Source organism: Canis lupus, chromosome 6 (assembly GCF_048164855.1).
Source record: "Canis lupus baileyi chromosome 6, mCanLup2.hap1, whole genome shotgun sequence".
Lineage (NCBI taxonomy): Eukaryota > Metazoa > Chordata > Mammalia > Carnivora > Canidae > Canis > Canis lupus.
In genome coordinates this window covers 71,475,220-71,500,646 of record NC_132843.1, presented here as the reverse complement: position 1 = coordinate 71,500,646, position 25,427 = coordinate 71,475,220, and the positions used below count along the sequence as shown (strand labels likewise).

General features: G+C 44.9%; 1 long non-coding RNA gene across 1 annotated transcript; it reads left to right on the top strand.

The window, feature by feature from the left end:
• Positions 1–5,587: 5,587 nt before the first annotated feature.
• Positions 5,588–20,482, top strand: LOC140635881 (uncharacterized). Its single transcript, XR_012033217.1, has 3 exons — positions 5,588–6,124; positions 18,390–18,497; positions 20,311–20,482. It is a non-coding gene; the product is annotated as an uncharacterized lncRNA (long non-coding RNA).
• The last annotated feature ends 4,945 nt before the right edge of the window (positions 20,483–25,427 follow it).

Genomic DNA, 25,427 nt, shown 5'->3' with positions numbered 1-25,427 from the left:
TACTTACTAGGTGTTATATACCCACAGTGGCTTTTCCTGATTGTCCTATTCCATAAACGCTAGCATACAGTGACATGAACAATCATTTGATACTTGTTACCTGCTGTCCTGTGATGTACCTTTGTGTGTCTCTCTCTTCCCAAAGTCTCTCGAGAACAGAGATTATTTCTTTTCTCTCTCTGTATCCTTAGGGCCTAGTAAGTAATTCAAATCTGTGGCCATAGTAATAATCCCAATGTCAAAAGCTGTCCACTAACCTGTTACTCGTTCTAGAGTTTCCCCAAGCCCTAGCATTTATCATATCCTTGTCAATGCTAGCCGTTTTCTCCTTTTGTCAGAATTCCTTGTTTTGATTGGTGAACCCCTCAACTGCAGGGAATCGGCTCAGCCTTAATCTTCTCGCATCTAATGACAATTATTCTCATGACTCAATGCAGGTCATTCCTTTTTTTCCCCCTACACAGTTTAAGAATACCACTTGCTAATGTGATATCAGATAGACTTAAAAAAAAAAAAGTCTTCTTATTTGGATATATTTTCAAATTTAGAAAAAGTTTCAAGGGACCCCCATATACCTTTTACCTAGATTCACCTACTGTTAACATTTTATCACATTTGCTTTAGCATTTGCCCTCGCTCTCTTTTCTCTCTTAAACCATGTGATGGTAAGCTAGATACATCAGGATCTTTCATCTCTAAATATTATATACATTGCCTAAAAATAGGAATATTCTCAACATAACCACAGTACGTTTACCGACTTCATAAATTTACATTAGTACTATCCATATTCCAATGCTGTCAGTTGGTCTAATAATGTCTTTCTTAAAAAGATTTATTTATTTACTTGAGAGAGAAAAAGAGAAGATAAAAAGACCATGCACAAAGGGGGAAGGATAGAGAGGGAAGGGAAGAGAGACTCCCAAGCGGATTCAGCACTAAGCGCTGGGCCCAAGTTGGGGCCCAATCTCCCCACTCTGAGATCACGACCTGAGCCAAAACCAAGAGTCAGTCACTTAACCAACTGTACCACCCAGGCACCCCAATGTCTTTTACAGTATTGTCCACATTCCGCCCCCCCCCCCCCCCCCCCGCCCCTGCCACCTTATCTGCAGTATCAAGTCTAGGGTCACGCTTACATTTGGTTGTCTTCTCCACGTTAGCTTCCTTTAGTTTGGAACATTTTCACAGCCTTTTTTTTCTTATGATGTTTACATTTCTTAAGAATAGTTTCCCTCACCTTTTTTTAAAAAGATATTTTCATATTACATTTCTCTGATGTTTTGTTTGTACATTCTTGGCTGGAATGTTGCAAAATTAACATTTTGTCCTTCTCAGAGTATCATAGCTGGAGGCACATAATGTCCATCTACCCTTTACTGGTAATGTAAATTTTTCTCACGCATCAAGGTGTTGTTCAATTTTCTCTACTGTATAATTATTTTTTTTCCTCCCTTGAACTAATAAGCAGTCTTTGGGGAGATGCTTTAAGACCATGCAAATGTCTTGTTTATTAACATTTCTCCCTTAGATTTAGCATACATTGATGGTTCCTACCTAATCCCGTCTTTATGCTGATGATTGCCAAATGGATCATTTTCCAGCTCCAGCAATCTCTTCACCTTTACCAGTTAATCCTCAATATTTTACTTCCGTGCCATCTATCTATCTATCATCTATCTATCTATCTATCTATCTATCTATCTATCATCAGTAAGGCAACTCATGAATCCTACTTTTCAGTGGTTTATAATTCATCATTGTACTTAATTTTGGTGCTGAATTTGTCCTAGACTCAGTCAGTGGGAACCCTCTTCAGGCTGGCTCCTGTGTCAGATAAATATTTAATTAAGGTTTCTGGATTTTTATTGGAAGATAAAACACAAGATTTTAATAGTTATTCTATGCACCTTAGCATAGTAGGAGAGTATGTAGTACAGTAGTAAAGGGTTTGGAATTGACATAGATGTGGAGCCAATTCTGGATTTCCTATTTACTGGCAATGCTTCTTGGGTAGGTTACTTACTCTATGCCTCAGTATCCTCACGGTAGCGTGATAATATTAGAACCTACTTCACAGGGCTGTTGTGAGAATTAAGTACGATAATGTATGTAAGTGGCTTACAACTCTATACAAGTGGGCTAGTGCCATTATTAAATTTCCCCCTATGACAGCTTGTGCAGGGTCTGGATTGTCTCAGTTGCTACTGCTGCTTCCCACTGCTAAAAGACACTATCCAAAAGCTACTGCAAATTCCTATCTATCTAGCCGTTTAAAATGCATGTCAAGGAACTGAATTGTTGAGTATTGTGGGTCCCCAGAAATCCAGAGATAATTTAGCCCCGCTTTCCTTTTGTTGATGATGAGGAGTCTGAGACCCTGAAGGGTTTGCTGGCTGCAGGTCACTCAGAAGAGTGGAAGAGCTAGGAGGGCTGCTTGATCTTCAACTAAGTGCTCTGAATGCCATTCGCTATCTCTACCACCATCAAGCACAGTGTTCATTTGGTTTCTTTTCCCAGTCAAGGGCTATTATTCAAAGCATCAGTGGGAAAGCATCTCATTTTCAGCATGACTCATCCTTGTTCCAAGATTACCATGCTCCACTTTCATTCTTTGCCTCCCACTCAGTTTCACATCCAGTGGGAGCCTTGAGAGTCGGTGCCCCCCACCGCGCCCTGCTCTCCCCCCTCCCCCGCCGTGCGGTCACCTTCCTGCTCAGCCTGTCCCACCATCCTCAGATTCCACTGGCCACTTTTGTTGGACTCTGGTTTAAGAAAGGCATGTCTTCCCGAAATACCACCCTGATCTATGTTGAAAATAGAATAAAGAAATATACTTAAGTTGCAGCAGACATACAGGGACAAATGCTTGTCCATATGCTTCCGACATTCCATTAAGGTCCAAGCATTACAGCAAAAAAGCACGTATTTCTGGACATCTATACTTTATTTCAACCTCCTCCAAAAGAATTTAGGGGTACTTCTGATGTGTGGTGATGTTGTGGAACAAAATAGAAATGGGAATACACGTGTCATTGGCTGACGCTTGGGGGATCTTTTTATTGTGCCAAGATTTTCAGTTTTGTGCTGTTTTTGGAAACACGTTCTGACCTGTATAATTTGATCCTCACTTACATCAAAATGCTAGTAAAATACTGAAATATTTACAGATGGAATGATATGATGTCTGGGATTTGCTTCAAAATAATCCAGGATGTGGGGAAAAAGTGGATGAGGAGATAGGTAAAGCAACATTGACCATGAATTGATAAAGTTTGAGGCAGAGTAATGGGTACATAGGGCTTCTGCACCTTTTTATATGATTCAAGTGATCTATAATTAAAAGTTTTAAAATTAGGGGCACCTGGGTGGCTCAGTTGGTTAAGCATGACTCTTGATTACAGCACATGGGCTCACTCCTCTCAGGGAGTGAGATCTCGGCATGGGTCATGGGGCCTGCTTAAGATTCTCTCTCTCCCTTTCCCTCCTCCCTCTCCCTCTGCCCCACCCCTGCTCTCTTTCTCTCTCTTAAAAAAAAAAAAAAAAAAGCTTTAAAATTGGTTTAAATTCTCATAATTTGCTTTTTATTCCCTCCTGCCACCTCGTTTATTTCTTTTTGTTTGCTTATTTCTTACTCTGCTTCTCCCAAATCTGCCATTTCTTGAAAGCCAGCTCAGGCTATGCACTTTAATAAAAGCTTCCTGACTACTTTTATCCACTTAAGCACTACCACCCCTTAGCACTTAAATGTGGATTGCTTTGCGTGAGTCTGAGTTAGTCTTGTGGTCCGACTAACCTGGACACTTGTGAAGGACAGACACTAAACCTTATATTTTGGGGGTATACCCTACACTGCCTGGCCTAAAGCTGGGTTCAGTCAGTGCTTCCTATCTGATGGACATGTTCGTTGGTGGACTGGAAGAGATATGTGTGAGAAGAGTTCTGAAAGGTGACGATGTAAAGAACAGGCTGTGTATTTGCTGAATTTCTTTCTTTCTTTTCTTTTTTCTTTTTTTTCCTCTAAAGCTCTTCTGCATAGTTTTAAATATCTCATTTTACCCTTTAGGAAAAACTGTCTTACGAGAAATTCTTCTCCCAGTTGAAGCATTTCATGTCAGGTAGTCATTCGAGAACAATCAGTGCAAATGCTAGTGGATAGTTTACCCCCAAAAGAGACTTAATAAAATAAAACTCGATACATGGAATTAATCTGGGAGCTCTGCTTCTCCTCCCACTGCACTAATTGAAGGAGGCAGTAGGGTGGGAAAATATCAAGAAGAAAATGTCAATTGTTAGCTTTCAAAATTTTGCCTGGGGAGCCACATAAGAACCGTCTCATTTTCGGCTTGTCCCTGCTGGTTTAATGCAGGGCGAGAGCCAAATTCAAAGGGAGTCTCATTGAGCCGCCGTTTGCTTATTAGTTTCCTCTTACACACGGGTCTTTCCAAATGCTTAGAACTAGTGCTTTTCCAGACCAGGGGAAGAACCACCGCAAAGTTGGAAAGAGTCCAAGGAAAGTTTCTCCATCTTTCTTCTCCCATTGGGAAACACAGGGAAATCATCCCTGCAGCGAAGCCTTCTCCCATCTGTTAGTCCCCCTGGGAAGGAGACTCCCCAGCATCCTCCTGGATCAGATTTTACTTCAATAATAGCCCCAGGAGGAAATAGAGACATCCCTCCCCATCAACCCAACCAGAAAGCCTGCCCCCTGCAGTTGCCAATGGTCATGGATACTTTCCCTCAACATCTTCTGCACTTGTATTCCCAAAGATTTGTCTCTCAGCCTTCTCTTCTCCAGGGAAAATAATCCCTGGAGAGGATGGATCAGGGGATTACAGCTCTCTGCCCATTCAGGCAGAGCACAAAAGAGCCAAAAATACAGAACAGTCTGCCTCTGCCTGCTGGAGTTTCCCACAGAGCCTCTCCAAGTGGGTCTTTCAAGACTTCCCCAGAGCCGACTCTTCAATCGGCCAAGTGAGGCCTCGCAGGCAAGAAGCACTGCTCTCTCCATTAAACACTGGTTGGGAAGGTAGAAAGAGTAACAGCAAGAGAGAGTTTGGTGAGACTTAAGGAGGAACTGTGGGGACCAAGCAGTTGGAGGCATTCTGAAGCCTTTGCCCCCAGACAGTCATTAGTCTTGGACGGTTTCATTGTTCACCTGCAGCGAAGCAAGTGAACCGAATGACCTCTTGAAATCCCTTCCAGTTATAGTGTCCTTTGATTCTAGAAACCCAGCAAGTTTTCCTTCTGCTCTGGTTGTACTCTGAACTCCGTGTGAGTGACCTTGGCTGAGCTTTAATCACTCAGTCTCTAGATTTCCTCAACTGTAAAACACAGGTGGTTGGAATGGGTGACAAGTCCAAGTGTCCAGGACTCGTTGTCGCCAGATTTCTGCTAAACAAGGTAACATTTTTGAGATGGATGATAATGGCGCGTGGCTCAGCTCCTACAGACAGGCCGGGCGTAGAGAGTTTGGGTAGATGTTTTCCAGAATATCCAAAGAATGTTTTCCTCCAGGAGCAATACATTTTGGTATTCTTTCAGGTGTGCTATGAGTAAGAGGGACTTCTTTTTCCAAAAGGGAGCTCTGAAGCAGCTTGTATTTCCCTTTCCCCAACATCCTGAAATGCCTTCTAACTACAGGATGAGTTAAACATAAATGTGATGCTGGGTAGGCACTATTTCTCAACAGATACTTAGTTCTTGATTGACATTGTAGGGTCCATCTACTGCCTTCATTGAAAATGCTCACATTCAAATTCAGTGGCTTTGGGAGAAAAGATGACAAAGGACAGCGGCAGAGAAGCCCCTCTGGGAAGCTATAGCAGAGGCTTTGGGCTGACCATGACTTCAAGCCCCAGGGTTTGTAAACAAGCAACCACAACCACAAACCACAGGGCATTAAGAGTCAATGTGCAGCAAACAGAGGGAGACATGTGTCACACATTTCCCTATCTTGTCTACTACAGTGGAATACAAAGGGCAAGTGGCCTTGTTTTTGAAAATGAAGGACAGATATGTCTGGCAGCTGTTACCCAAATGGCAGGTTTGTCTGTTTGGCAGTGGAATAAATCACTGAGCAGTGTTCCCCAGCACAGACTGGAGCCACACTCCATTCTTCAAGGTAGGCACATGGGTAATTGAGGATAACCAGCAGTTTGAGTAAGAATACCTATTTCTTTGTACTTTGACTTGTATAGTAAAAAGAACACTGGGTCAGAGTCAGGAAACTCGAGTGCTAGGCCTGGCTCTTTGGCAGATGGTTATTGTCACCTTAGACAAATTGCTTTATCTCTCAAAGTCTTAGTCTTAGTTCCCCATCTGCTAATTGAAGGACTAAACCGTGATTATTCAGAGAGTGGGGCCCCACCCTCGACCTCCCAAAGCAGCCTCTAGAAGTGGAGGCTGGACGAGTGATGTTTGCAAGAGCTGCCCACAAGATCTGATGTTCACACCAGAAGAACTACTGGATTAAGAGGTTGGTGAATTCCATGATTTTCCAAGATTGAGAAGAAAGAAAAAAATTTGGTAGGTAGCCCTATAAAGTTGACAGTCTATCATTTAGCTGCATTTAGGGCACTCAATCTCCAGGTGTGCCGGGGGGCTCACTGCTCATGTGTGCAGTTTTTTCAGGTAGTGCTTGGGTTTGGTTCGGAAAGTTTATACTGTGTAATGAGAATGCCAGTGTTCTCAAGCCTTGAATACGTTAAAAAATAATTAGGATAATTCTATAATTACCAGACATGACTTCACTGAGTTACCCTTATTCTAATGGAATCTGCTGAGGATGCTTATTTTCCCCTTCTGGAGATGTGATCTACAACCTCAAAAATTCTCTAAAAAGGACTCATGAGAACTGTCCAGTTGAGCTACACTCAGCTCTTCTTATTCTGAGTACTTTCCTTAGAAGGTCTTGTACACATCTGTGGGTTGAGAATGGTAATGAAATAAAGGTAGCATTTGGCCAGAGAACCCAGGAAGGCCCAGATCCTGGGCTCTGGCCAGCAACTCCTCACCATGAGGTCCTCAAAGGAAATCCACTCTCAGAGGACAATAGCTGATAGCAAAGACTGACTCTGAGACACATGCCCTGAGCCCCAGTGTGGAATCCATGGTCCAGGCTGGACGGAGCTCATGCAGAACCCCTTTGACTTAGGCATGAGGCAGCTTTTTTTCTCTTTATCCTTTTCCCATAAGTCACCCCCGAGTCCGGATTTCACTGTGTCCAGCGGAGAGGCATGTCCAAGCAACAAGAAGAGAGCACAAGCAGCATGATGGACACCAGGGCAAAAGAGCATTTGTGTCACCACCAAAAGCACTACCCGCCTGCCCACCCCAGGCCTCCCAGGTGGGGGCAGCTGTGGCCTTTTTGACTTGAGAGACAAGTGGAAGAGTCTAAAGAAGAATACCAGAGAGTCAAAGAGAAGGCAGATGTTACTTCTCCAGCAGGAAGGAGTGTCCAAAGAGAGATAAAAATGCTGGCCCACATTCTTCTTAGAGGCAGCTGGCAAGTTCTCAGGAAGAAACTCAGGCACTCCTAAGGATCTCTCTCCGGGGTTGAGTTCCCACTGAGTGTAGCCCTCCTGGTTAGGGCAGAGATTGTGCCATTCTCCCCTGTGTTCCTAGAATTAGCAGAGTGGCTGGCATATTGTGAGTCCTAGGTGTTTGTTATGGACTGCATGTCTTGTTCCCCTCAAAGTTCATATGTTGGAGCCCTAACCCCCAATATGATAGTATTTGGAGATAGGGCCTTTGAGAGATCATTAGGGTTAGATGAGGTCACAAGCGTGGGGCTTTTATGATGGGATTGGTGCCCTTATGAGAAGAGACACCAGAGAGCTTGCTTTCTGTCTCATGCACACAGAAGACAGGTGAGCACAAGATGGCGGCACCCGCAAGCCAGGAGACCTGAGAATGAAGCCTATCTTGCTGGCAACTTGATCTTGGACTTCCAGCCTCTAGAGCTATGAGATACATTTTTGTTGTTTAAGCCACCCAGTCTGTGGAATTTGGTTATGGCAGCCCGAGCTGACAGTGCTCAATATATTGTAATGGAATGATTGAAAGGTTGGCCAAATGAGGACAATTTTGCTTTCCATGGAGCTATAGCAGGATGTATGCTATACATCCACATCATAGAGATACAAAGGATGTCCAACTCAAACAGTCTTAGGCAAAAATGGAGGATGTATTGGTTTGAGTAACTGAAAAGTCCAGAGATGAATCTTTGGGCACACCTGGATTGAAAGGCACCAACACTGTCCTCAGAAATGTGTCTTTCTCCATCTCTCTGCTCTGCTTTGTTGTGTTGGTTTCATACTCATACTCAGCAGCATTTCTCCAAGCTTATTTTTGATCAACTTAGCAACCCCAGTTAAAGCATAGCGTTGCTTGGGGTGCCTGGGTGGCTCCGTCGGTTAAGCATCTGCCTTTGGCTCAGGTCATGATCTTGAAGTCTGTTGGGACTCCAGGCTCAGCAGGGAGTCTGTTTCTCCCTCTGCCCCTCACTCTGCTCATGTTCTCTCTCTTAAATAAATAAATAAAATCTTTCAAGAAAAGAGAGAACATTGCTTTTCCAATTTCCAAGAACTTGGCAACAGAAGTTCTGCGGTTGAATCTCATGAATACACTTGGGACATATGTGTCTCCTGAATGCCTCATGGCCAGAGAGAAGGGAAGTGTCGACAGATTATGTGCTCCTCCACAGGGGTTGTGGGGCCAGCCTCACAGACCCTCATGGCCTCAGGAGAGGGAAGGAGGGCTCCCTAAGGGCAAACCAGGCCCCCTTACCTGAACAAGGGGACTAGGAAATGCTCAGGCAAAGCACATATAGAAACAGTAGGTGTCCAACACAGGCAGTATGTGACTCTCATGGATTAATAGGAACAGCGAAACTGTAAATTAAGATTTTGTTTGTAGATGGCTATTAAGGTTAATTTTGAAGTTAATTATTTTGCTTTAATTGAAACAATTAGAAATAAAATGAAAATATGCTTGAGATTTAATCAGGATGCTGAATTTCATTCTAAAGACTTATCTAGGGACACCTGGGTGGCTCAGTGGTTGAGCGTCTGCCTTCAGCTCTCAGGTTGTGATTCCAAGGTCCTGGGATTAAGTCGCACATCATGCTCCTTTTTTTTTTTTTTTAAATTATTATTTATTTATTTATTTATTTATTTATTTATTTATTTTTATAATAAATTTATTTTTTATTGGTGTTCAACTTACCAACATACAGAATAACACCCAGTGCTCATCCCATCAAGTGCCCCCCTCAGTGCCCATCACCCATTCACCCCCACCCCCTGCCCTCCTCCCCTTCCACCACCCCTAGTTTGTTTCCCAGAGTTAGCAGTCTTTACGTTCTGTCTCCCTTTCTGATATTTCCCACACATTTCTTCTCCCTTCCCTTATATTCCCTTTCACTATTATTTATATTCCTCAAATGAATGAGAACATATAATGTTTGTCCTTCTCCGACTGACTTACTTCACTCAGCATAACACCCTCCAGTTCCATCCACGTTGAAGCAAATGGTGGGTATTTGTCGTTTCTAATGCCTGAGTAATATTCCATTGTATACATAGACCACATCTTCTTTATCCATTCATCTTTTGATGGACACCAAGGCTCCTTCCACAGTTTGGCTATTGTGGACATTGCTGCTAGAAACATCGGGGTGCAGGTGTCTCAGCGTTTCATTGCATCTGGATCTTTGGGGTAAATCCCCAACAGTGCAATTGCTGGGTCGTAGGGCTCACATCATACTCCTTGCGGGGAGCCTGCTTCTGTGTCTGCCTCTCTCTCTGTGTGTCTCTCATGAATAAATAAATAAAATCTTTAAAAGAAAAAGGCTTACCCAATTGTATCTTTTTACTTTTCTTCTGGTTATGTAAGCAATGCTCATTATATTTTTTTAAAGAAAATATAGCAAACTATGAGGAAGAAAATAAACATTCCCTATAATCCTTAATATATTCACTACTAAAGTTTTTTCATACCCTATCAAGCTGTTTTTCTATTTTATATATATGCTATACATTGTGCAAGCTATTTTATAGAGTGTATTTTAAGGAATATGTTTGAATGTTAAATATTGTTTCATGTTTATAAATATCTAAATCATCATTTTTAATAACTACATAGTATGACACTTATTAACAAATTGACGGATATTAAGATTGTTTTGAGTCTTTTCCTATTATAAACAATGCTCCCATGGGCATCCTTGACCATACAGCTTAAATACTTGTGAGAGTATTTCTCTATGACAAATTCCAGAAGTGCACTTTCTGTGACAAAAGGTACAGGTAATTTTAATTATGATGCATACCGAAATGGGCTGTTTTTGTCTTTTGCTAATTTTTAAATTTTATTGTTGATTCATTAACATTCTTTACATATTAAGGATATTATCTTAGGTTGAGTTCTCCAGAAATAGACTCAGACAAATTATCATGGGGAGTGGTCTTGGGATCAATACCTAAGAAGGAGTGAAAAAAAGCAGGATTGGGCTAAAGACCTCAGTCAGCTGATTCCATGGGGAGCCGTGGAGCTAATGGAGCAGACCCTTCATAGATCTGCATTGAGGCAAGAGGGGGGCCTTTTATAACCCTTTAGTGACAGGTCACTGGATGAGGGTTATCCCCAGGGATTGGGGATGACCAGGTAGAGTGACTCTTCTTGGGTATGAATAGTTGAGGAGAAGAGGAGCCCAGCTGTGAGCTCCGAAGACACCCACACACCTGACCTGACAACTGGGGGGTTGACCTCAACACTGAAGGTAGGACCTGATTGGCACATCCCAGCAGCCACTACACATATCTTCACCCATTATCCATGTTGCAGATGTTTTTCCCACTTTGTCATTTGCCTATTGACTTGTTTATAATTATTCTTTGTTGTACTGAGTTTTTAAGATGTTCTATCCAGTCAAAGCAATTTTTTTTTTCCCTTTCTGGTTTCTATCTTTTGAATCATCCTTAAAAAGTCCTTCCTCACTCTAAGATTAATTTTAAACATCTGTATTTTCCTCTGCCAGTCTCCTTTTTTGTTGTTGTTCCCACTTAAGTCTTTAATCCTTTTAGAATTTGTTTTGATTTAAGCAGGTATCTTTTAGAATGATAAAGACCAGTTTTCCCGACACCATTTATTACATAATGCATCTTCCCCCCCAAGGATTTGAAAATGCCAGCTTTAGCAAAACTAATGAACAATACATACTTCATTCTAGCTTTCTCTGATGTCCCTTCGATCTGTCTATACTTGTGCTCGTGTAACACTTGCTTACTTTATTTCATTTTTTAGTTCATAGACTAATTTTTCCCAAATGCTGCCTCTGTGCAGTCAGATCTCCTCTGTCTTCTAACCCCTGGCACCAATTATTATTTCACCTTTCCTAGATATTATACAAATGGAATCATAGAGTATGCAGCCTTTGGAGTCTGGCTTCTTTCACTCAGCGTAACGTCCTTAAGATCCATCCGTGTTGTCGCCTGGGCCAACGGTTCCTTCCCTTTTACTGCTGACCAGCATTCCACTGCATGAATGTGCCACGGTTTCTTTATTCATTTCCGGGCTGTGGGACATTTGAGTGGCTTCCAGCTTCTGGTGATGATGACTCAAAGTGCTGTAAATATTCGGTGTTTGAGTGAACCTAGGTCTTCATTTCACTTAGATGATTACCTAGAGGTGGAATTTCTGGTGCATACTTTTTAAAAAAAATTTTATTTATTTATTCATGAGAGACACAGAGAGAGGTAGAGAAATAGGCAGAGGGAGAAGCAGGCTCCTCGCAGGAAACCCAATGGGACTCGACCCCAGGACACTGGGATCATGGCCTGAGCCAAAGGCGGATGCCCAACCACTGAGCCACCCAGGCATCCCATCTGGTGCATACTTTTAACGACCACAGATATATCTGAACGTTCATAATGTGTATGAATAGGGAAAGGAAAGCGGCTGTCTCATGACGTTATCACCCTTCATCATCTTCTCTTTAGAATATTTAAGTGGAGTTGCATGAAATTTGTTGATTAATCTGTGTAGAAAGTCGCCTATTTTTAAGTCATGATACTTTTTAACAAGACAAGAAGTTCCTAAAACTGAATTGTGAGCAGCTCAAGTATCTGATATTTTGTGATTTTGCTAATCCTTCCTTTACAGGCAAGGGCAAGTAGTTTGTAGCTTCAATTGATTTAGGACCAAGTGGTTTGTTTGCTTGTTTGTTTATTTTTTAAAGTTTCTATTTATTTATTCACGAAAGACACAGAGAGAGAGAAAGAAAGAGAGGCAGAGACACAGGCAGAGGTAGAAGCAGGCTCCATGCAGGGAGCCCGACGTGGGACTCAATCCCAAGACTCCAGGATCATGCCCTGGGCTGAAGGCAGTCGCCAAACCACTGAGCCACCCAGGGACCCCTGTTTCTTTAGTACACAAGGCATCAAGACCCAGGGGGGCCAAATTCCTCTGAGTCAGGCGAGCACTCTCACATGAAACCAGTGGGCAGAGGTCCGTGGCCTCAGGTCACCAGAAAATCACAGGTGATCCTGGGAAACACTACTGTTGTTCTCAAGAGCAGTCCACCCTCTAGAATCTTCTCATTCTGGCACATAGTTCAGGGTGATTTTGGGGTAAATGGATCCCATTAGGATGCTGGAATTTCCAGTCTTGTCTTGGAGACAAGCTTACATACAGGCATGAAGACATACGGCTCTCCAACTTCCTTCAATAGTTACTTCCAATATGTATCAATCCTCACCATCTGCATGTCTAACCAAAAACTTGTTTTAAACACATTTTAAACACATTTCCTCTTAGCCTTTCCTTGAAACGACGCTAGCACACTCTTGCAAAACCAGAACTACTCGTTCACAGCCAGCCCTGGGCAGGGCTTTCATCAGGGTAGGCGATTCCAATTACGTTGTTTATCCACTTAGGCACAGTGCGTCTCAGCCACCTCGGGGACTTCCTTTTAATTTGTTTGTCTCCCTTTGTTAATTGGATAAGCCCAGTGAAATGAGGTGTCTCTCATGGAAGTGCCTGCAAAGAGGAAGTCCCTGCAAATTCACCCACATGGCATCCTCCCTGGTTTGCCAAGAGTAAAATGGTATGCAGAAGGATGCCGTCACTCTTTCACACGGGGCAAAGTTCAGCCCCTACTCTGTGCCCTATGTCAGGGAAGAACCTGTTCCTTTTAAGGGCTCACGAGGTGCTCTGGCTTCCCAGCTTTTTGACCTACGCCATACAATGGTGATCCATCTACAGCATGACTTCCAAGTAGGACATTTCTTCAGTCATCTTCCATTTCTAGCTAAGTTGAATTGAGCACCTACTTTGCACTGGAAATAAGACAGTTCCTGTCATTCAGGTCATCATTTATGGTAGATCAGGAACCATGCTTTGGAGATTAAGGATGAAGGCTCTGCTGTCAAGCCAGGAGGAATCCAGATTTTATGGAGACTACAGCTAACACAGTTTGGGGGCCTCTTTAAGAGAGGGTGCCTGTGTGGCTCAGTGGTTAAATGATGCCTGCCTTGAGCTCAGGTCATGATCTCAGGGTCTTGGGATCGAGTCCCATACCAGTTTTCTTGCTCAGTGGGGAGTATGGAATGTTTCGATAATTTTACCGATTTTAATCCCTTTCCTTCTGCCTTTCCTTTCCACTCATGCTCTCTCTCTCTCTCTCTCTCAAATGAATAAATGAATCGAAAAAAAAGAAAAGAAAAGAAAAGAAAAAGAACATAAAATTATGACACAGAACTAGGCACAGGGCCTCAAGGGCAAGACTCTGAAAGCTCAGCTCTCTGGTTTCTCAGAGGCTCCTCTTCCGAGCCAGGTACACTTAGATTTAAAATCCAGTTGTGGGATCCCTGGGTGGCTCAGTGGTTTAGCACCTGCCTTTGGCTCAGGGTGTGATCCTGGAGACCTGCATGGAGCTTGTTTCTCCCTCTGCCTGTGTCTCTGCCTCTCTCTCTCTGTCTCATGAATAAAAATAAAATATTTTAATAAAATAAAATAAAATCCAGTTGCGTGATCTTGGGCAAATGACTGAATGGCTCTCTGCTCTTGTCCTCATCTGCAAACAATTTTGGAAAATGGCAAGATGATAAAATATACCTCCTAATGATATTGGGCCAGCTCCAAAGATGAGGACGGAAACATTTAGCCCTGCGTCTGGTCCCGTGATAAGTGCACAATAAATGTTAGCTATTATTAGGAGTGTCATTATCATTATGAGTTTTCACCCAGTAGGATTGCATCACCACAAAACTGAGCTTCCTGAGCAGAATTTAGGAAGGAGAAAGGGAATGAAGTCCAAGTTTGCACATCTGTGCTAACCTCGCTTGTCTATGGCACATACATGTGCGACCGTGAAGCCCAGCCCCACGGTGTTGCAAGCACACCATGTACAGCAACCGGCAGGCGTCCCGCCTACTGCACTGAATGTCTTCTTGCCCCAAGAGCTGATTCATTCTGAGGTCATAAAGCATTTATCTTCAAAAACAGTATATTAATATCCGATTGTGCAATTAAACCAGACCTGTCTAGTTTTGCTTTCCTTGACTGAAATATGTTCGTTCAGCATAAGTGAGAAGGATAAATATGAACAAGTTTTTTTTTTCAATGCATGAGGAGTAGATGGGTGATAATAAAACAAGAAAGGCCATTTGGAAGCTATTAAGTTACATCCTTTGTATTTTCATAGCACATTCCTCGATTTTGATGCCGTGATGTCCCTATAAAGTAGGTAAATATGTACTTCCGTATTACCAACTTACAGATTTTTAACTTGGCATTCTAACCATATTTTCCTTCTTCTTCTCCTCCTCTTCTCTTCTCCCTCCTCCTCCTCCTCTTTCTTCTTCTTCTTCTTCTTCTTCTTCTTCTTCTTCTTCTTCTTCTTCTTCTTCTTCTTCTTCTCTCCTCCTCCTCCTCCTCCTCCTCCTCCTCCTCCTCCTCCTCCTCCTCCTTCTTCTTCTTCTTCTTCTTCTTCTTTTAAAGGTCAAAAACTCCCCCACCTCCTAAATATTCTCTATCTGAAAGCCCGTTATGGACATCAACCCTGAGAGTCAATTTCTCACCCATTTCTCCCTCTGGGAGACAAGGATAGGGCAAAAGGAAAATTAATTGATAAACAACTTATCAGAGAAGACCACTGTTACTTTCTCCCTTTGAAAGTTTCTTTTCGGGCAGCCCTGGTGGCTCAGTGGTTTGGCGCCTGCCTTTGGCTCAGGGTGTGATCCTGGAGACCCGGAATCGAGTCCCACGTTAGGCTCCCTGCATGGAGCCTGCTCCTCCCTCTGCCTGTGTCTCTGCCTCTCTCTCTCTCTGTGTCTCTCATTAATAAATAAATAAGATCTTAAAAAAAAAAAAAGAACGTTTCTTTTCGAGATCTCAGTGCATTTTGAAGCCCGAGATATCTGAAAGTCTAATAAACAAAATACAATTATGCTTCAGTTAACTGGGATCAATGGCAGCTCCATGGGGTGGTTGGGAGGAGGCAATGATTTAATTATCCTATAATTTCCAATGCTGCCTCTAGCCATGCCAAATAGCCATACAATCTGAGCAGAAACAGCGTACTTGCTGTGTAAACATGATTGCAAGACAAGCTTCCAGCATCCCTTCCTAACAGACCGCTGGCCCTTAAACTCCTCTTGTGTAGAAACTCTGACTAGCAAAGCAGGCTAGAATGTCCTGGTAATAAAAGTTAATTGGATTATCTAAAGGTTAACCAGAAAAATGTATTGTTTCAAATTTGTAGTAAAAAAAAAAAAAGGTTCTTAAGATGTATTCATTCAGTTCCTGCCTTAGCAGATACAATGATCCTGATGTAAACTTTCATGACACAGGACCAAGTCTTAGAGCCCAGCCCAATGGCAGGAGCAGAGGAGGCTTTCAATAAATGTTTGATAATGCAATTAACTAATGAAGTAGGGAGTGGAAAAAAACAGCATTGGACTTGTTCAATATTTTTCTTGCCTTTTCTTTATTTATATAACTGACATGAAGCATAATTACTAGAACATGACAAAAGTATATGATTTTAAAAAAAATAGTCCAAAAAATAATAAAAATAAATAAAAATAAAAGGTTCCATTGCTTGGACTCCATAAGCTTTCAAAGCATCCCTAGTTATTTATAATCATTTAAAGTCATCATTCTTTTAGAAGAGATATTGTTTTGTAGAAATATTTGCACTCAAGTAAACTCCAAAGATGTCTCAGGTGTGAGAAAAAGAAGTGGGTAAACTATCTAATTCATCCATTCATTAAATATTTCTTGAGCATCTGCTGTGTGCCAACCTCTCAGGACTCATTGGTGAGCGGAACAAACATGGCCTCCGCCCCCACAGAGCGACAAATGAACACAATATAAACATAATTACAACTTGAAATTAGATTCCAATAGGGACACAAGTGGGAGGGGGGTTCATTTAGTTTAGGAGGATTGGACAGTTCTCTTTAGGAATGTCAGTTAAGTGAGACTTGCTACAGGAATAGGAATTAGGCCACAAATATGGAGACTATTCCCCACAGAGGGATCAGCGTATGAGAAGAACATGAGGGAGAAAGGAACCTAGTACATTCGGGGAACTTTACAAAGCACACAGAGAAAAAGCAGTGAGGCAGGGCCAGTGCAAACAGGCCTTGTGGATCTTGTGGCTCTTCACTGCCTCCAATGCTTCTGATCCCCCTTCGTCCTCCCCAACAGCACCCCCAGTAAGTTCCCTGGAGCCTCAGGTCCAGCAGCCAGACACTGCAGTGTCAGAGGCTTCAGGGGATGCTGATCCCACCCCTTCCCACCCCCACCCCCTGTTTTAAGAAGCCACTCCCCGTTGGTCTAAGCCAATCAGGCATTTTATCTGGTGAGTCTTACTGGGCTGGGGGTGTGCACATGATCTAAAGTGGCCCAGTCGGATTGCAGAGAGAAGCTTAGTGTCCTCAGCTAAAGAGCAGGTCACTCTCTTCCACCATTCTGGTTACTCAGCCAAGGGAGGAGTCAACTCTTGGTTGGAGCCGGTGCCCAGTGGGTGCCCAGTGCGGCAGAGCAGAGAAGTGGACAGAACGTGGTTCCCAGTAACATCACCGAGCTGCTGAATCAGTCAACTCCACAGCCTGCCCGAAGTCCCCCATATTTCCTTGTTGGTTAAGATCCTTGAATTGGCCCCTCCCTTGGATTCTTTGGACGTTCCATCTCCGCTCTCCTAGCTCTCTGGTAAACCACTCTCTCTCTCTGCCGGGTCCCCTTACACCTTCTAATCTATAAATCTCTGCAAGTTTCCTCTGAACTTCTCTCTGCTCTTTCTCTCTGGGAGCTCTCACCCTGTCCCATGGCCTCCTTCTTAAGAGTCTGCTCACCAAGTGTTGGCATTCCCTTATGACATCTCTAAGTGATGGTCCAGCTTGAATACCTACAATGAATTCACTGGCAATACAAATACATTCCAACATGATAAAATTTCTCTTTAGAATCAGCAACTATTCCCGACTTCCTCACTTCAGAAATAGTTGCTTAAATTGTATATGGAGAAGCCAGAGGGTGTCTGGCAAGACCCACAAACAGGAAGTACATGCAGAGAGCTGACAGCCTTCAGGGCTCCTGGCAGCTGCTCTGGGGCTCACCCTCGGACCCCATACCTGCCATCTGTTACATTCTCCGTATCGTGCACACTGGCTTCCTCTGCTCCTTGGCCCATGTGGAAGAATGAGGCCAGTAGCACGTCACCAGCTGTGCCAATCCCATCTTTAACCTCCCAGAGAGAGACAGACATCTAATTTTCAGTTCTACTGCCAAGTTGAGGAAGAGTTCTCATTGGCCCATCTTGGGTCAGGTGCCCCTAGACAGGGTTGTGCATTGGCACGGTGGCTTCACGATAACCATGGAGGGGTGGGGAGTGGGGGTGCCCAGAAGGAGGGAGGGGTCCATTCCCAGAAGTGAGAAGAGTGCCAGGCTGCCCACACCATGGGGTGCCAGGACAGGGACCCTTTCCTATGAGTGAAGGGATGGCTTTCAGAGAAGGCAGTTAAAGAGTGGGGTAGATATTCTGAATTTTCACCCGGGTCAGAGGCCTTGGGGTCATTTTTTACTCCTCCCTTGGCCACCATCCACCCACTTCCTTAGTGTCTAATATGACATAAATTCCTATTACTTCCTCTTTTGGGATTCTTTCTAGTGCCCCCCCCCCCTTTCCCTTTTCACTCTGGTTCCCTGGCTCATAGTTCAGTCCTTACTGGCCAGCCTCTCACATTCTATAATAACCCCCCCGGCTTGCCCGACCGGCCGCTCCTCCAATCCATTCTAAAGTCACACTTATCTTCCTAAAATACCACCTCATGAGGTTATATCACAGATCTGAGAGTCTCCCATTTCACTTTGCTGTCGAGAGAATGAAGTCGGATCCCTTTGGCTGGCTGCTCAAGACTGTCCCCAGCTGTAAGCAGTGTTGCTTATTGCCTTCTCAACACCTGTGACCTCCAAGGTCTTTCCATCAAGTAAGTCTCCCAGTCATGCACCCTAGTATGATTTTATCTACCCCTAGCCTCAAGAGCAGGGCTCAACTGGCATAAGCCATCACCCTGGCCCTAGTGACTGCTTCATTAAAAGCCTCTGAACTAGGTCCGCACCAGCCAGCACATTCTCCAGGCCAGTGTCATTGGCTCAAGGGATGGCATGTGAGCCCAGCTGACCCACCAAAGTGGACCGCAGGACTTGTGCTGGTCAGACCGGGGCACAGAGGCTCTTTCTCCTCTGGAACCTGAATAGAGAAGCGAATAGCCTAGGGGCTGCTACCAGCCATCTGCATTTCCAAGAATAGCTGAAAACAGGGCAATTTGCCTAAAAACAATTTTCAGAAAGTCAATTAGCTAAAAGCCAGTTTCTGAATCAAATTAAAAATATATGCATTTTCATTGACTGTTTTAAAAAAGAATATTTCTTAAATGATGTTTTTGGCACACTGGTCATTTGGCAGATTGACCTAAAGCCAGGCCAGTGGGTCTAGGATGATGCTTCCTTCAAAAAAGGCATAAATGCAAGGTCCTTGCTGTGTGGCCTTTGAACTCTGGATTGGGCTTCTACTGAACTCTGCTGCACCTGCTGACTTTTCCCAAACTCGAACCAGTCTGTTCCCATTAGAATTTAAATTGAGTTTGGTTGGATTTCCATTGATAGTGGCCATTGATATCATCCTGATACAACGAGTTATCTTTCTGCATATTTCCAAATTCTGACCCAATCATTGGCTCCAACCAACCAGTCTACTCGCATCTCCTCAGATACTCCTCATGCCTTTCCAGCACCATGACTGTCCTCTGGGTGCTCCTTCCTCCAGCCCCTCTGCCCCTTTAACGTCCTCCTGGCCTCCCAGACAAGAACCTGTGTCCTCTCCTCGGGCTGATACAGCCCCGTGGTCCCTTCCTTCTCCGAACTACAGCCCCACTTTCTCGGTCCCAAGAGTCAGACTGACTTAAGTTCCTTTAGAAGGTCGTTCAGGAGTTCCTGAGGCAGCTCCCAGGCTTGCTCCTTCTCATCTCTCCTCAGGAGCCTCCTGGTTGCCTCTGCGTGCTGTTTTCTGATCTGTGTCTCCTTGGGTCCCGTCTCTGTGAATGGCAGCCTCTCAATCACTGTTGTGTTCTTGTAATGTCGGGGTACACGTGCCCCCATGTCCTCACTTCTGCCTCAGGATGTCCTTTTCAGCTTTTTCTCCCTCAGCCTGTGTCTCGTTTTCTCCATGGGCCCAATCCCTGGTTGTCCAATGGTAGGGCCTGTCACTAGGCCAAGTCTTCATCCCCCATCCAAGCACCTGTGGTCTGGTGGTGGCTTGTGTAGTCTCCATCAGTCTGTCCCTTCCACAGGATGGAGGGAAGGAAGTCTTGGCCATCTAGAAATGGACTGTGGGCCCGGCAGGACCGGTCTGGCCTTTCAGGAAGCAGTACCACCCATTTGGCCATCAATCCTATACCCCATTTGTGTGCCGCTGTACTAGATTATATAAAGTGTTATTTATCACCTAAATTTGCATGTGCTTGTTGCTTATCCATTTAACTAGATTATAAATGTCTTTAACAGTAGAAGTGAAGGTCCTAAATGTCTATAATAAAATGACAATAGTTATCAATATATCAGTTATATCTAGTAACTGCCGATCCAGTTATCAGAATTAGTATCAACCGGTGCTCTGTGCTACATGAGAACAACAGTTAAATAGCCACTGAGCATTCACCGTGTACCAGGTACAGTTCCAACTGCTTTATTAGAAAAAAAAAAGACCCTCAGTCTAAGCCTCACTCTTACCTCCATTTACAGATGAGGAAGTCGAGGCCACGTCACACCTGCAGTCAGAGGATCCTCATTGGAACCAGCCAGTCTGATTCCAGAATCTGTCCTCCTAGCACATGGCTCCCCTCCAGCTGGTGCTCGCTACATGTTTATTGTAATTGTGGATACCCTGCCGAAAAGGAAAAATACTCTTTCTTTGTGCTGGGTTAGTTCTCACTGGTCTATTTGTTCCAGGAAGACCTGCTCTTTGGCCAAAAGCCTCTCTTTCACAGTTGGCAAGTGAATGCCAGAGGAATAGTCACAGAGCAAAAGACACTCCATTTTCAAACCCAAAACTCCCTCTTGGCTCAAAGCGAGTTCATTAGCCAGATGCCCCTCCCTTCCCCCATGGTTCCCTGGCACTGCTTTGCGGAAATCTGGATCCAGGGGCCGTGTGCAAGGTGGCTTCTGGGGGCTTGAGCAACTGTTAGACAGACGTGCGGGCGGGAGCGCCAGCCGGGAAATCATGTCAGCTGTTTCCATCTTCCCTTCTTGCCGAGCTCAGGGGGGCAGAGGAGGCTTGTCCCCACCCGGATTCCCCCCCAAAATTATGTAGAAGTATCCTGGAGCTGGGTCAGGGCTCTTCGCACCCCCAACAGTCAATTTTTTGTCCCCAGTGACACTCCCCCAACAGGGTGACTGCACCTCCCTGTTGCTAGGGCTAGTGAAGCAACAGGCTAAGGGCTGTGTGAATGTCCCCAACCCCGTCCTGAGCAGAAAGGGCAGGTTTGCTCACTTTAAAGATGGACAGAAGAAGGCAGAAGACATTTGGGGCCACGCAGGTCTTGCTGGTGTTGGGGGTGAAGTGAGGGGAGCACCTACTTTCTCTGTCAAGGCCTCCCCCCTTCTCTGCCTCTCTTCCCAGCACCCCTGTCCCAGCAGGCCAAGTTTCCTGCTCGTTCCCCACAAACTCTTCCTTCAGGGTCCTCCCAGCACCCCCCCAGGAGGTAGAGCCCCAAGAAGAAAAGGGAAGCCCTGGAGGCTTAGAGCAGGGATGGAGGAGGAGCAGCCTCAGCTGGAGCCTGATGGCAGAGGCTCCTCTCAGGCCCAGAAAAGCTTCACCCTGGACTCTGCTTCCCCCTGCAGCAGGGACCCCCAGCGAGGTGGGGGGCGGGAGGGGACATGGGGAGGCTTTTCTTTAAACCTTTTTATTTTTTAAAGATTTTATTTATTTATTCATGAGAAAGACAGAGACATAGGCAGAGGAAGAAGCAGATCCCATGCAGGAGTCCGATGTGGGATTCGATCCCAAGACTCCGGGATCACACCCTGGGCTGAAGGCAGACGCTCAGCCGCTGCACCACCCAGGGGTCCCAGGGGAGGCTTTTCTAATGAAAGGGACGGGAGAGGGAAAGAGGGAGAGAACCCCAACGCGCTCCCTTCTTGGTCCCCTGTGGACTCTCTTAGCTGTTTTTCTCTTTTCTTTCTTTCTTTCTTTCTTTCTTTCTTTCTTTCTTTCTTTCTTTCTTTCTTTCTTTCTTTCTTTCTTTCTTTCTTTCTTTCTTTCTTTCTTTCTTTCTTTCTTTCTTTCTTTCTTTCTTTCTTTCTTTCTTTCTTTCTTTCTTTCTTTCTTTTTTTCCAAGCCAAACTGTATCCAGCTTTATTAAAGATACTTTTCATAAGCAATCATGGTATTTCAGGCAGGACATGGGCGGACGATCATTAACAGCATACAGCTTTCAAACTCCCTTCTTCAATGGACTACCAAAATCAGAGAGCCACTATAAAACCCAATGAAGTCTTCATGCGATGCTCTGACCAGGGAAGTTTAGAGTGAGGGCTGACCGTTTACATTCAGCATGGTGTTTAACAACTTTTCACAAGCTGACCCTGACTTTCATAAAATGAAATGAAAATGGCAATATTATCAATCTGAAGACCCACAAGCTAAAAAAAGGAACTCTTTTGAGGGATGCCATCTCAGTGGAGACACTGTAAAGTCCAGGTTGCCTGACATATTGGGAACCATTTCATGGGGTCAGGTTCCAACAGGTCTCTGGGTTTAAGGGAGTCAAGTCTATGTTGAAGGCAGAGATGGAGAAGAGGACGTTAAAAAAAAATGAATTTTAGTTTTTCCACACCACCAAGGTGGCTCATGTGTTGTTAACATCAAGGAATCCCTCCTCCTGGGACCCAAGAGGAAGTTTCTCAAAACTAGAAGGGAAAGGTGTTTTTTCCCCTTGTTATCAATCTAGCTTCAGAGATACTCTATTAGTGATGTATGGCCCTCCCCCAAAACAACAAAGAAGTGTTCCGTGTGCTAACAACATAGCTTTAAAAAAAAGAAAGTAAAACAAAATTCTGCATTTTTATAAAACTTGATAAAAAATAGTATTTCAAACTGTACAGTCACCAGAAGTACACAGTTACCAAAAATGTACACACTTCACTTGGCATCTCCAGCACCTTCAGCTTTCTTTTTTTTTTTTTCTGTGGCTCTTATTATAGTTTATTTCTTAATATGTGTGAAGGTAACACAGTATTTACTTCTTTTTTTTTTCCTTTTTTTTTCTTTTTTTTTTTAAATTTTTTATTGGTGTTCAATTTACTAACATACAGAATAACCCCCAGTGCCCGTCACCCAATCACTCCCACCCCCCGCCCTCCTCCCCCTCTACCACCCCTAGTTCGTTTCCCAGAGTTAGCAGTCTTTACGTTCTGTCTCCCTTTCTGATATTTCCCACACATTTCTTCCCCCTTCCCTTATATTCCCTTTCACTATTATTTATATTCCCCAAATGAATGAGAACATATAATGTTTGTCCTTCTCCGACTGACTTACTTCACTCAGCACCTTCAGCTTTCTGTGCCTGGTGTGTTTGGGCCTCTCCATTTTCTGCAGGGTTATTTCCATCCTTGCCAGCATCAGCTTTCCCCTTTTTCCCTTTGGGTACCTTCTCTCCCTTCTTTGCAGGGGCCTTTTTAGGCTTGGGCTCTGGCTTTGGAGGAGCAGGTTTAGCAGATAACCTTGCAGATCTCTGTGGCTCATCCTTCACCTTGGCTTTATCTCCTTTAGCATTCCCTTCAGCCTTTCTCTTGGGCATGGTGGCGATGGCAGAGGGACATAAGCTCTGGACATGGGCATATAGTGGCACGCGGGCATTGGCCCGTCCAGGGGTCGTTCTCGACCCTTCTTCCTCTTAGCTGTTTTTCTCTTTTGTCCCGTACAAGCCACATCTTCTGAATAGGCACATGGTGTTAGCTATGAAGGTCAGGACTGGAAGAGACCTTCGAACTCATCTTGTCTAATGCTATCTTTTTTTTTTTTTAAAGATTTTGTTTATTTATTCATGAGAGACACAGAGAGAGAGGCAGAGACACAGGCAGAGGGAGAAGCAGGCTCCTGCAAGGAGCCCGATGTGGGACTGGATCCCAGGACCCCGGGATCACGACCTGAACTGAAGGCAGGTGCTCAACTGCTGAGCCACCCAGGGGCCCCTAATCCTACCTTTATGCAGTGGAGGAAACTGAGGCCCAGAGAGGGTCATCTCTTGACCAAGGTCACATAACTTATAAGCAGTAAAACTGAAATAAAATAAAAACAAAAAACCAGTGCTCTGTGCTACATGAAGCTGCCCCTTCTTCACCCACCTGTACACAAGGCCCCCACAGGGACGGTGCAGGCCACTTCCCCAGTGTGATGTCCAAGAACCTGGACCACCTAGTATCTCTTCACCTCTGCTCAGGGGGCCTCAATCTGTCCTGTCACGGCTTCTCTTCCACTGGACCGTCCTTCTTTACTGTGGTGGATGATGCACCAGAGCAGGGTGTTCTGTGTGGGCTGTGGTCATGGAGGCAGCGGCCGGCGCCATGGCTGCACACTGCATACAGTCCAGGTGCCTTCTCTGCTCTGTGGACTGCAGGCCAGGTTCAATTGTACCCCGGAGTGGGCAGGAGCCCAGGGACCCCCAAACCTCTTGCCGCACAAGCCCAGCCATGCTGGCTGGCCCAGCTGCTTCCCTCCGCGCAGGCTTTCTGCCCTCCACTGGGCCTCGGGACATTTTCCGGGATTTGTTCTATATCCTCCTTCCCTCTTGTTGCAGCTTCCCCTCTCAAGCTATGTGGGGCCCCTAGTGGAACCCTCCGGGGTCACTATAGAAAGAGCCCCCCTACGGCCTTGCTCGCTGACCAAAATCAGCAGGCCTCCATTTTGAAATCCCAACAAATCTGAAAGTGACAGAATGGAAACTCCAGAGCCTTCTGGGCACTACCCGGTGCCCAGAACTCTTCCTTCTCAGTCTCCATGAGGGGAGTGGTGGCGGGGTGGGGAGAAGAACCAGGGTAGGCATCAGCGCTTGCGTTCCAACCGTCTTAGGAAAAGTCAGGATGAGTGTCCCAGGAAAAGGCTATTAATAGGCCTCCTTCCACATGCTCAGCTTTCCGGGGCTGGAGCTGTGTGTGAGAATGAGTCAGCAGATGGAAAGGCTAATGGTGAACCTGGAGAAGCAGAACTATCTCTCCTGCAGGGGAAGTAGAGGCCATGAGGCTGCACTTTCCTCTAACCTCTGGCCTGGCACCACGCGGCCCTCCCTTGGTTATGAGCTCTGTCAGCTGGTGCATTCCTGAAGTTGGTTCCAATCCTGAAACCAAAACTGAAATCAGCAAAAGTACCCAGAAAGTCCTTTCCCTCACTTCCCCTCCCTCACTTTCCCTTCACTGACTAAGCCAGTGGCCAGGGAGGAGGGCCCGTCCTCTGCAGCGGAGAGGCCTCCAGTAGGCTGCCCCTCAGCGCACCTGCCTACCTGCTGGCTCACGCTGGGACGGGCTCCCAGGGTCGATTAGACACACGCTATTGAGCCCCAGGCCCCGTGGCAGGCGACTTTACACGCGTCACTTCACCCTCACGTAACCCCCCCGGAGGACAATATATTGACATCTCGCTTTCACAGATGAAGAATCAAAGCTGGGACACCTGGGTGGCTCAGCAGTTTAGCGCCTGCCTTCGGCCCAGGGCGTGATCCTGGAGTCCCAGGATCAAGTCCCACATCGGGCAGGTGGCAAGGCTCACTGGGTGAGCAGTCAGGAAGACCAAAACAATCAAAGCTGAGTGAGATTAAGCTGTTGGCCCGGGGAGCCACGGCCAGTGTCATGCATCAGGTGTCTAT